This window comes from Adiantum capillus-veneris, chromosome 3, assembly GCF_014529385.1.
Source record: "Adiantum capillus-veneris isolate H3 chromosome 3, ASM1452938v2, whole genome shotgun sequence".
In the NCBI taxonomy this organism is placed as follows: domain Eukaryota; kingdom Viridiplantae; phylum Streptophyta; class Polypodiopsida; order Polypodiales; family Pteridaceae; genus Adiantum; species Adiantum capillus-veneris.
The window spans coordinates 51687445-51699267 of NC_140933.1; the positions used below are offsets into that span (position 1 = coordinate 51687445).

Below are 11823 nucleotides of genomic sequence, written 5' to 3' on the forward strand. Positions count from 1 at the left end.
CAGGGAGTCCTTTTCTTCCTCAGGCATATGCGGACGACACTTTTTTTATGCCTAAAAATGATTGTGCGGATCTTCAAGCTTTGATGAAGATTTTGTCAGATTTTGGGCTGGCAGTTGGTTTGCATATCAACTTCAAAAAGTCCATTTTGCTGCCTCTTAATTCTTGCGACTGGCACTCTATTTTATGGCCTGGACAACTGCTGTCACCACATGATGTGATACGTCACCTTGGTTATCCGATCGGTTGGTTCATTACAGCGACACAGCAAATGGAATGGGTGACTGCTAAGCTTGCACAGAAACTACAATCCATTGTGATGGCACATGTTCAATTCTATTTGCCGTTGCTATCTTGGATGCATAAAGACATTTCAGCCTTTATGTCGCAGGCAATGGAATTGTTATGGAAGACACATCCCAAACGCAAAGCTTTACGCTTGTTGAGAATGCATTCTACTTGTACACCAAGATCGCATCAATATACATTTCCATCTTTTGGCACGCAAAGCCACACTGCTGGCTGATTTTTTCGCACAAGTACAACCTTGGTCACGCATGCTAGCTACTATGTGCAGTTCTATGAACACAAAGGCATATGGTAATTGGATCACTGATCAATGGGAAGTTGTATTGGGTCGCTTTGAAGATACCATACTTAGCTGTCCTCACTCTACAAGATTGATATTGGATTGGAAACATGTACTTTCTCAGATTAAGTGGTCCGGGAGATCCTCTTTGCATGGTAACTCATTGCGGAAAGAAAGCCTTCACTGGTCTGCAATATTTCCTTTTCCCTTGGCAGTTACTCAACCGGTCAAGGCTTACAACTTGATGAAAATGGGTATCAGACGTATTGAGGATGTTGTGGATGAAAATGGTTGTGTTATCTTTTCCCCGTGCTTGTCAGACACTTAATTTGGGCATGCACCATCAACCAATTTGGAGGGACATATGTGCTTTGCTTGCTCCTTATACCTATACCAATACTCAATGAGGAGGATAGGCTTAAAGATTGGGAACTCATTGGTAATTCCCCAAGTTCCAAACCTGTTTCTATGCAGAATTGGACTTCAAGGCAAATTTACAGAGCTATTGTGCGGCGTGCCTCCTCCGTGGATACAGTCTCATGGCAATTTGCTTTGGCACATGCATAAGTCAATGCGGTGGTGGAAAATGGTTCTTCCCAACGATTGGAAAAGCAAGTTGCCATTAAAACAAAGAGTGTTTCTATGGAGATGCATGCTTGGCATATTAGCGATGGGTAAGATTTTGGCTTCTCGTCGCATTGCCTCCTCATCTTGCCGAAGATGCTCGAATCGAATGGAATCAGTTCTTCATCTTCTTTGGTTTTGCCCCGACTCGTGGGATTTCTTGTTTGTGCTTTCAAGGCAATTGCGTTCGAGGTTTCCTTCTACTGCATTTGGGAAACTTTTCTGGGTTTTCGGAAAACTAACATTGCAATTGCGTCCGCATGCGATTTTCATGCATTAGGTTAGATTTTGGGCCTTCTCCTCGATCTGGTCCAAAAGAAATGTTACTCTTTTTGAATCTCGACAGTTTCAGCTCTACGCTCACTATAGAGGCTCTCTACGACAATCCTTGTTTGACTGCTGTAGACTAAACGACATAGACATCACGGCTTTGATGCTTTTCTATGATTGTTTCTAGTTTGGAAGTTTGCTCCTATATGGAGTGACTTCCTCATGTTCAGTTGTATAGATCTTTATGGTGGGTTTTCCTCGCATTGAGGCTTCCCACATGTTTATTAATCCAATAGATTTACAACAAAAAAAAAAAAAGTAACTAATGAAAGAGAGAGCACAATTCTGCTTCGGCTGATGCTGCCGAGGAAGAAAGAGAGAGAGGGCGTGAGAGGGGGAAGGGACAATGAGCGAGAGATGGGGAGAGAGGGAGGGAGAGTGTGAGAGTGTGTGTGTATGGGTATAAGTGGGTGTGTGTGTGTGTGTGTGTGTGTGTGTGTGTTAAGAGAGAGATTCTGTTTCGCGCCCTATGGGCTGGCCTGGCTGCCGACACAGAGACGGAGAGAGACAGAGAGCGGGAGTTAGCGGGGTGATGAGAGGCTGAAGGAGGGAGAGCGGGCCAGGCTGTGTGTGTGTGTGGGGTTTGTGTGTGTGTGTGTGTGTGTGTGTGTGTGTGTGTGTGTGTGTGTGTGTGTGTGTGTGTGTGTGTGTGTGTGTGTAACTAATGAAAGAGAGAGCACGACTTCTGCTTCGGCTGATGCTGGCGAGGAAGAGAGAGAGAGAGAGAGATAGGGCGTGAGAGGGGGAAGGGACAATGAGCGAGAGATGGGGAGAGAGGGAGGGAGAGTGTGAGAGTGTGTGTATGGGTATAAGTGGGTGTGTGTGTGGTGGGTGTTAAGAGAGAGATTCTGTTTCGCGCCCTATGGGCTGGCCTGGCTGCCGACACACACACACACACACACACACACAGATGGCAAGAGTGAGAGATGGAGAGAGAGAGAGAGAGAGCATGGGTGGGGAAAGGAGAGAGAGAGGGAGACCATTAGCCGATTGTGGGCCTTGCTGGGTTGACGAAACGAGAGAGAGGGAGGAGACCATTGGCCGATTGTGGTAATGGAGAGAGAGAGAGAGAGAGAGAGAGAGAGAGAGAGAGAGAGAGGCCAAGCAAGGGAGAGAGAAAGCTTGTTTGTCTTGATAATGGAGGAGAGAGGGGGAAGAAGGTGATGCCAAGGGGGGCGGCCACAGATGCATGCGCGTGAGCAAGGGAAAGGTGGGGTGGCGGTAGCAACAGGTAAGAAAAAATAGAAAAAAAACAAAAAAAATTGTTGTTTATTTTCTGCTCCCCCAATGGGGTCGGTTCTCGCGGCCCATCTCCAAAAGTCGGGCATCATTAGCCCTGGGTGAGCTAGAGTGTGGTACGGCTATCCCCATGTCATTAGCCCTCCCCCTAAAGGTTAGGGCATTTATGTCTCTAACTCATTCGTTGGGTCGTTGTCATCGGTGGTGGAGGTTGATGGTATATCCTCATCTAGAATGTCGATAGGTGAAGCTTGATCAAATCGTAGAAAGTAGGGTTTAAGCCTCCATCCATTAACTCTCGTCTTATAAAGCTTGCCATCCGCTTCCATGAGTTGGTAACTCCCATTGGCATATTTCTTCCTGATGATCAAAGGACCTTCCCACCGAAGTAGGAACTTCTTATCCTTGCATGTGTCGAAGCGATTGTTATAGCGGAGCACCAACATGCCCTTCTTTAAATCTTTGCGCCGAAGATGTTGATTGAAACTAAGCCGTCTGTGTTCTACTTGTGCCGCATAATAATTGATTGCCTCCTCTCTGTCCAGCTATAGTCGTTCCAAGTCAAGGATGTGATATTTCAAATGCATGTTGGGTTGTTGAAGCTAGCCCGCCATTATTCTGAGGCTTGCTAGTTGCATCTCAATAGGTAAGATTGCCTCCTTACCAAATACCAAATGAGACGGGGTGAACCCCAAAGATGTTCGGAATGAGGTTCGGTAGGCCCACAAAGCTGGGAGTAGATATCCCCAGGATGATTGTTAACCTGCTTGGTGATAATTTTACAAATCATTCCCTTCTCTTTTTCAACTAGGCTATTACATTGAGGGTAATATGGTGTGGAGTGCCTCCTTGTAATGCTTAGTTTTTGCATTATCTCCCCTACCAAGTCTACCCTCAAACCTGGCCCTCTATCAGAGATGATTTCTAATGGTGTGCCAAATCTACAACAGATGTGCTCATAGACAAACTTGGCTACCTCCACAGTTGTGATCCTAGTTGTGGCTGTAGCTTCCGTTCATCTAGTCATATAGTCGACCCCATGATGATATAGAACTTCCCGGAGTTGGCCCTAGGCAATAGTCCTATGGCATCTATACCCCATTTCTCAAATGGCCCATATGAGAGGATAGGTGTCTGTGGTTCAAGTATGAGTGACTTGGAGTCGGCCCTTTGACACAACTTTACATGTCTTACATCAGTGGTGTACATCACAATTGAGGCTAGGCCATACAAAACCAGCCTGCAAGATTTTCCTGCTTGTTATATCTAGGGCAAAGTGACCACCACAAACACCATCATGACAGCTAGTAATTGTCCCAGTAATTTCATTAGAGAGAGGGACCTTCTTGAGTACTTGGTCCTTACCCTTACAGTACAGACTGTCATTGATAAGTCGATATCTTGTCGCCTTCTTGGTGAGCCATTGCTTCTGCCCTTTTGTCAGATCTAGTGGACATTCCCCTGTTTCCAAGAAATGCATTATGTCGGGTAAGGCGTCACCACCTTGAAATAGAGAGAGCTTTAGCTTTATAGCCCAAACTACCATTTCCTGCAGTCTTTCACTTGCTAAAGCGTCGGCTTCATGGTTTTGAGCCCTTAGAATGTGGTGTAATTGAACTGTTTCAAACTTACCTAATAAAGTTTTATATAGCTTAAGTGAGTCCTCAAGCTAGGATTCTTACATATCCATGCTCCATTTACTTGCCTTGCCAAGAGTAGAGCATCCCCAAATACATTAAGGTGTTTTACCCCTTGTGAGATGCACCATTGTAATCCCTTTGTCAATGCTGCATACTCAGCGTCATTGTTAGAATGTGATTCTAAAAAATGGCCAAGCGAAAATCCCTTGATACCTTTGTCATCAAGGACCACTATGCCTGCAGCTGCTTTGTCGGATGCTCTCTTGTAGGCTCCATCAAAGTAGAAAGAGTGTGCTCTTTCTATCACCGGTGGCTCTGGGAGTGGTTGAATTTCCTCCCCTCTCAAGTGCTTTACCTTTTCTCAAAGTGTTGGTAGGTCACGAGTCCCCCCAAGCTTGCCCTTGTCGTGCTTTCCACCTGTACCGTGTAGTCAAACTCTTGCAGACGAACTAGCCATTTAGTAATCCTAGCATCCATGTGTTGTACCACATAGGGGAACATTTCATCCATGGTTAAGATTACAAATTGCCTAGGTAACCAATATGATCGAAACTTTGTAGTTGCAAATCTAAAAGCAAGGACTAGATGTTCCCCATGGGTGAAACCTTTCTCTACCATTGTCATCATGCAACTGGAGAAGTAGATTGGCCTCATGAAAGAGGTCGCTGCATCCTTCTGGAGTAGCACTGCCACCAAGGAGTCGTCACCCACACTTGAGGTGACATAGAACTTTTCATCCCACTTAGACGGTGAGATAGTTGGTAGGGTGGCTAAGACCTCCTTTACCTTGTTGTAGTGATGCTCGTTCTCCTCATCCAATGTAAAGTCGATCATTGTGTAAGCTGTTGCAGTGGTAGAACAAGTTGTGATAGTAGATGTATGAATCTACTCAAGTACCTCACCTTCTGTAGAAAAGAGACTAGTTGACGTGTGGTTGTTGGGGAAGGTAGTGCTATGAGTGCGGACACCTTACTTGGATCGGTATGATACATTTAGCTGAAATTTCATGGCCTAAGAGAATGACTCTACTTTCCTCAATGTGGTACTTTTCTACATTTAATTGCCCACTTAGGCTTTGCAGCCTTGCTAAACCCTCAGTCACTTTTTCTAAGTGTGAGATGCAAGGACTATATACACAAAAATCATCAATGAACTCTTATGGATGTTCCAAAAAACGGTTGAAAGACATATGTGACATATCTCTGGAATGTGGCAGGTGCATTTGTGAGACCAAATGGCATAACTCTATAAGCAAAACAACCCCATGGTGTAATGAAAGTGGTTTTTAGTTGATCTTCAAAGGCTATGCGTATTTGAAAATAGCCGGAATACACGTCACACACTGTGTAGCATTCAAAACCAGCTACTTCATTCAGAATTTCATCCAAGAAAGGGAGAGGAAAATGGTCCCTCTTTGTGGCTGCATTTAGTGGTTTGTAGTCGACGCAGACCCTCCACTTACCATTCTTCTTAGGCGTCACCACTACGGGTGACACCACTCTGAGTTTTCCAGAGGGTAAATGAACCCTGCTTCCAGTAGTTTCCTTACCTCGGCAAGGAGTGCCTTTTCTTGTATGACCCCCAGCTGTCGTAGTTTCCGTACAACTTGCTTTACCCCTTCCTTCAACTTAATGTGATGCTCCACCGCTATAATACCTGTGATTCTTTCATAGTTGTCAATGAAAAGGTCACACAATCCCATCAACATTTGCAAATATTTATTATTCTCTTCACTTATTAATTCCATAGACAACATACTTTTCAACCTATCCTCTCCTAGGCCAGGTGATTTATTTTCCTCTCTGTTGCTTTGACCTTCTGGTCACGGGTCGCCAGTCGTGCTTGCCCTTTGTAGATCCTTCATGATAATGCCCATCACATCGATGGAACTGTCTCTCTCATCGGTGGAAGTGGTCTCCTCCTCAAAAGTGGAAGACTCACTAGTGGTTTCATCTGCTGATGTCTCTAGGTCCATTTGTTTCTGCTTGCCGGTCCTCATGTCGTAGTAGATTGTTTCCCCCTTCTTACCAGTCATGCGTAGAAAACCAATGCCCCAATCCTGCTTTGCCTTCATGGCCATCAACCATGGCCTTCCCAAGATTAATGGTAGCCCTCCCCTTTAGTTGCCATCACAAAAATATCTACTTCTACTTCAATGTTGAAGGCTTTACCTTCACGGCACTTACTACGCCCGCACATTTCACCTTTGCGTTGTTTGCCATCTTTGCCTTGCATAGAGAAGGCCGTTCAACCTCAAGCCCTAGCCGAAGCATCATAGCTTCACTCATCGCACAGATTTGTGTGCCACCATCAATGTAGGTGTTTCCAACCCTCTTACCCTTTATGTTGACGTCGACGACTGGAAGGATGTCAACCATGTTGCAACCTGAAATTGCTCCGGCTTTGAAGCGCCTTGTACTTACCATTTTAGACCATTGCCACCTTACCTTTGGTGCGAGATGTAGTAGCTGTGGCCATGTAATCTTTGGTCCTTGCTCTGCCACATCCAATGTGAGATCATAGGGCCCAGAACTATCCTAACTGGAAGTCGATGATGTCTATTTTTCATCGTGGTTTTGACGGCCTTTTGCTAGTCTCTCCCTTCATGCTTATCTCATCATCAGCTTGTGCAGTTTTCTCCCTCCTAGCTCTCTTTGCAGTCATGGTTTCAAATGGTTCTACAAAGGTTGCCTTCACCTTACCCTTGCCTTTCTCTTGTACTCTAAGTGGATCCACTATTACAGCCTCTCTTCTCCTCTAAGCTTAGGATGTACAGTGCGATCAGGTGGTGGTGCCGGTGGAAGAGGTTGAATGGGTGCTTGTGGTGGTGCCTGGGGTGGACGTAGAATTTGTGTTGGTGGGGCTGGTGCTCGGGGTGGAGGTGCTCTCTCTCTAGGGGGTGAGTTGGTTTCTCCTACCTCCTCTATTATAGGGTTGTCGCGGTTGAGGGCAGTAGTACATACCGTGACCATCTTCTCCACAGTTGTAGCAGTGATACTCCCTGTTTTGTCGTCGTGCCCTTTTCGGGTCTTGATCTCTCTCCTGATTCCTTCCTTGCTATATCAAGTGGACAGACAAATTCTGCAGTTGATCAATAATGTGGGCCAACATATCTTGTTGGTCATTTCTTACCCCAGAAGCCAATGGTGGTGGAGGTGGAGTGGTGGTTGTTATGGTTGGTTGTTGACACGATGTTCCTGCTTCTGTTGACTCGGTTTCTTTGGCTTTCATCCGCAGCTTCTTGTCCTTAAGGCGAGCAATCTCAACGGCTAGCTCATACGTAGCCGGGAACCTACCATTCACCTTCTCCTTGAGCGGCGGCCATAAGCCATGAGTGAACAGGTCCTTTTTGAAGAAATCGGGTGCCGGGTGCAGCTTCTCCTCTTGCCAGTGACTCAACCCACCGTTCCCACAAATCCACAAACTTGGACTCATAGGTGGCATACTCTAAAAGACCCTCCTGCTTCAAGTCTCTCAACTTGTCCCACAGCTTCTCTGAAGTGGTGCCTCCCCCAAAACGACTCTTAAAAGCATTTTTTAGGAGCTCCCAGTTATCCTTAGTTGCTTGTGGGAGTGCGTTGTACCACGACCTAGCTTCTAGCTTCATGAGATGCATAAAGATTCTAACCCGGGACTCATTTGTGTCTTTGTTGCTTACTACACATACTACTTCAAAGTCATCTAAGAAATTGTTACCAAATCCTTCCCCTTGTTTCCTTTAGATGTTGGAAATGCTACACTTGCCACGATTGCTGAGAGAGAGAGAGAGAGAGAGAGAGAGAGAGAGAGAGAGAGAGAGAGATACACTGCTTAGCTTAAACCAAAAGATTTTTTTTATTTCTTTTTCTTACAAGAAGGCGTGTATAACCCTTTCTATACTAGAACATAGATTAAAATCTCAAATGGTACATTGCCTTGTACCAAAGGTAGGACAAACGGCTGATCTGATGCTAGAACCTCAAAGAAGCGCTCCCCTCCCATCATAGTGTTGATGATGTGCTAGTAGTGAACCTTCCAATCCAGTATTACCTTGATTGGTCGTACTCGTATCAGAATGTGTGATCTGCCTTGAGGTAGGTTGTACTGACTCATGTGAAGCTTAGAGGTACTTAGTCGCTGTCAAAATTTGTGAGAGAGAGTGGTGTCCTTTCTTGAAACAGACTTAGTAGATCCCTAGTCTCTCTAGTAAGAGCATGAGCATGTGCTTCTATTATCTGCGCTATAGCATCAGGTGCGACTTGGAAACTGACTGTGATAATTACCTCGGTGACTTGAGTTACCCGATTCTCGAAGTAGAATAGTGTTGACTCTCTACTGTGCAGAGCTTCCTCCATCTTGTTGTTACGGGTTGGTCGTAGGTTGCAGACATGGTCTCGTCCTCCTCCTCCTTCTCCTTGGCACACGGGCTATGTATATCCACTGAGTCTGATGTGCTGGTTTTCTTTTCCACTGCAAACCTATCAACATTACACCTGGCACTCGAGCCTCAATGGAGATGCGAAGTTTGTACAGTTGTGCTTGGAGCTCTTCTTCTTCTGTCGTCTAGTTAGCAAACCTTGCTAACCATTTATCCATCCACAAAAGGTTAGGGTTTTCAGTCTTATAAACTAAAGGGTTTCATGAAAGGATCCTCCATGGGGGCGCCAAGAAAATGATGGTCGGAAATGACGTGCTAGGTGGAGTGGCCTCTACACAACACAGCTTGAAATCCCTAATCATCATCTCAAGGGGGCTAGCACCTAAGGTGTGCTATCCTATAACTCTAGAGAGGCACCACCTAGCATAAGCGCGGCTAGGACGCGTATCATAGCCTCCAACTTGTTACTCTAGCACAACACACCCAAACCACATTCTTCTGAATCCTCACTGAGAGAGAGAGAGAGAGAGAGAGAGAGAGAGAGAGAGAGACTACCCTTTTCTTATCATTGCATAGTATGAGAAATCCCTTAGGGATACACAGACAGGCCCAATAGCATCCATAGAGAAGAAACTACCATCCAGGGGGTGGATGCTTACACTCGACCTCTATCACATGCTACAATCCAAGTACACAGGTCTTGATGGCAAAGAGGTCCTTCTACTGATGTAGTTCAGCAGCAAGGCTACAAGCTATTTTGAGCTCCAAGATGGGGCTTAGGCTAACCAAAAGATTTCTTATGAGCTAGATGTGTGTCTAAACCCATATTTCCATGGTGCTAACATCAAGTGCTCTTAATTCCATGCGCTTCAGTGCCAACCTTCCAAAAGAACTACCAATTGTTTATCATGCTTGTGTAGGCTGTGCATATTGTTATGATTATAGTGATATTGTGCTTCTCAGCATTGGCGTTCTCCTCTCTGTGATCCTTAAGTGGAGAGCTCAACCTCCTTATATAGGATTTTGGGAGTGGTGACCTCTCTTACTAGTGGGGTGAGAGAGAGTGTGAGTATGCCATGTGACTGCGGGGCCTGCTCCAGTGGAGCCTCTTCTTATTCTATTGAGCAGGAGAGAGAAGGTGAAGAGAGTAGAGAGAGAGGAAAGGAGTGGGGTAGGGATAGGTGAATATACAAATGCTAGCCATGGCTAGACTTAGGGTAACTTGGTTTAGGGCTTTTTTACAAGGGTGTTGCCGATGGGGGAAAGTCGTAGAAGAGGGATGGAGTATGCTGCCGCCGTCGCCGGTGTTCTGCCGATGCCGAGATGCCACGCGTTCGTCACTTTCGGGGCCGGACGGGGCATGCCTTCAACGTCAACCTTCGATTCGTTGTTGCTTTCGCGTGCTTTTGGTCGTCTTTCTGCTTTTGTCGATGATGTGGCGTTCGTTTTCTTCTTCACTTTATGTGTTTGTGCATGTGCTTATGCGTGTGTGTAAGTAGGTGTTGTGTGCGTGCAAAGCGTGGGGGGGTGTGTTTATAGTATATGGGTGAGAGAGATCGATGGAGTGTGTGCGGGTATGTATATGGGTTGTGTGTGTGAGTGTGTGTGTGTGTGTGTGTGTGTGTGTGTGTGTGTGTGTGTGTGTGTGTGTGTGTCGACAAGCATGTGTGTGGGAACGAGAGTGTGAGATATTTTTTATGCTCGCTCGGCCGAGAGAGAGAGAGAGAGAGAGAGAGAGAGAAGGGGGAGAGAGAGAGAGAGGCTGAGAGAGCGGGTGATAGTGTGTGTGTCTGTGGGGTTTGTGTGTGTGTGTGAGTGTGTGTAACTAATGAAAGAGAGAGCACGACTTCTGCTCCAGGTTGATGCTGCCGAGGAGAGAGAGAGAGAGAGAGAGAGAGGGGGGGGGGGGGGGGGGGGGGGGGGGGGAAGGGACAGTGAGCGCGAGATGGAGAGAGAGGGAGGGAGAGTGTCTGTGTATGGGTATGGGTGGGTGGGTGGGTGTGTGGTGGGTGTTAAGAGAGAAAAATTCCGTTTCGCGCCCTATGGGCTGGCCTAACTGCGGACGCAGAGACGGGGAAAGAGAGAGCAGGAGTCAACGGGGTGATGAGAGGCTTAAGGAGGGACAACGGGCCAGGGAGAGACTGGGGGAGCGTGTGGTTGTTGGTGAGTAACGTGAGAGAGAGAGAGAGAGAGAGAGAGAGAGAGAGAGAGAGAGAGAGAGAGAGAGGGAGACCATTGGCGATTGTGGGCCTTGCTGGGTTGATGAAACGAGAGAGAGGGGGAAGACCATTGGCCGATTGTGGTAATGGAGGAGAGAGAGAGAGAGTGTGGCCAAGCAAGGGAGAGAGAGAGCTTGTTTGTCTTGATAATAGAGGAGAGAGGGGGAAGAAGGTGATGCCAAGGGGGGCGGCCACAGTTGCATGCGCGCGAGCAAGGGAAAGGTGGGGTGGCGGCAGCAACAGGTAAGAAAAAATAGAAAAAAAAAACATTTTTTTTGTTGTTTATTTTCTGCTCCCCGAATGGGGTCGGTTCCCGCGGCCCAGCTCCAAAAAGTCGGGCATCATTAGCCCTCGGTGAGCTAGAGTGTGGTACGGCTATCCCCGTGTCAACATCTCTTATATCGGCCATGTACCATGAGGCCTGCAAGTCTCTCTCCATCTAGTCTCTTGCCTATGCTACCCTTGTACCTCTATCTTTTGCAAAATAATTCCACACTCCATGTTTATGCTACTCTATGTCGTCTCATTGTTTAGCAACCCATTTTGAGTATAAATTGCACTATTTGTCACTATTGTTTTCGTGAGATGTGCGGATTCGTCATCTCTTGTGAATGGTGTTTTGTATGTTGAGGTGTGCGGGTTCACCATCTCTTGTAGTTATGCATGAGCATGCAAACGTAATTCCCTTCCTCATCGTTTCTTTGTTTTCCACAAGGTTAAAATAAATCACAAGCACACACACTTTCACTCTCCTCACCTTCTTTGTCATGGCTCTCATGGTCATCACCCTAGGTTTCCACTCCCATCTTGTGTAGTGAATTTGTGTA

At 46.3% G+C, this 11823-nt stretch overlaps 1 protein-coding gene and 1 pseudogene across 1 annotated transcript in view; one reads left to right on the top strand and one right to left on the bottom strand.

The window, feature by feature from the left end:
- The window catches only part of LOC147460915 (Iron-sulfur cluster biosynthesis family protein), an 87229-nt gene that overhangs the window by 31325 nt on the left and 44081 nt on the right, over window positions 1-11823 (bottom strand). The gene's annotated exons all lie outside the window — the stretch shown is intronic.
- On the top strand, window positions 556-10578 carry LOC147460916 (uncharacterized; annotated as a pseudogene).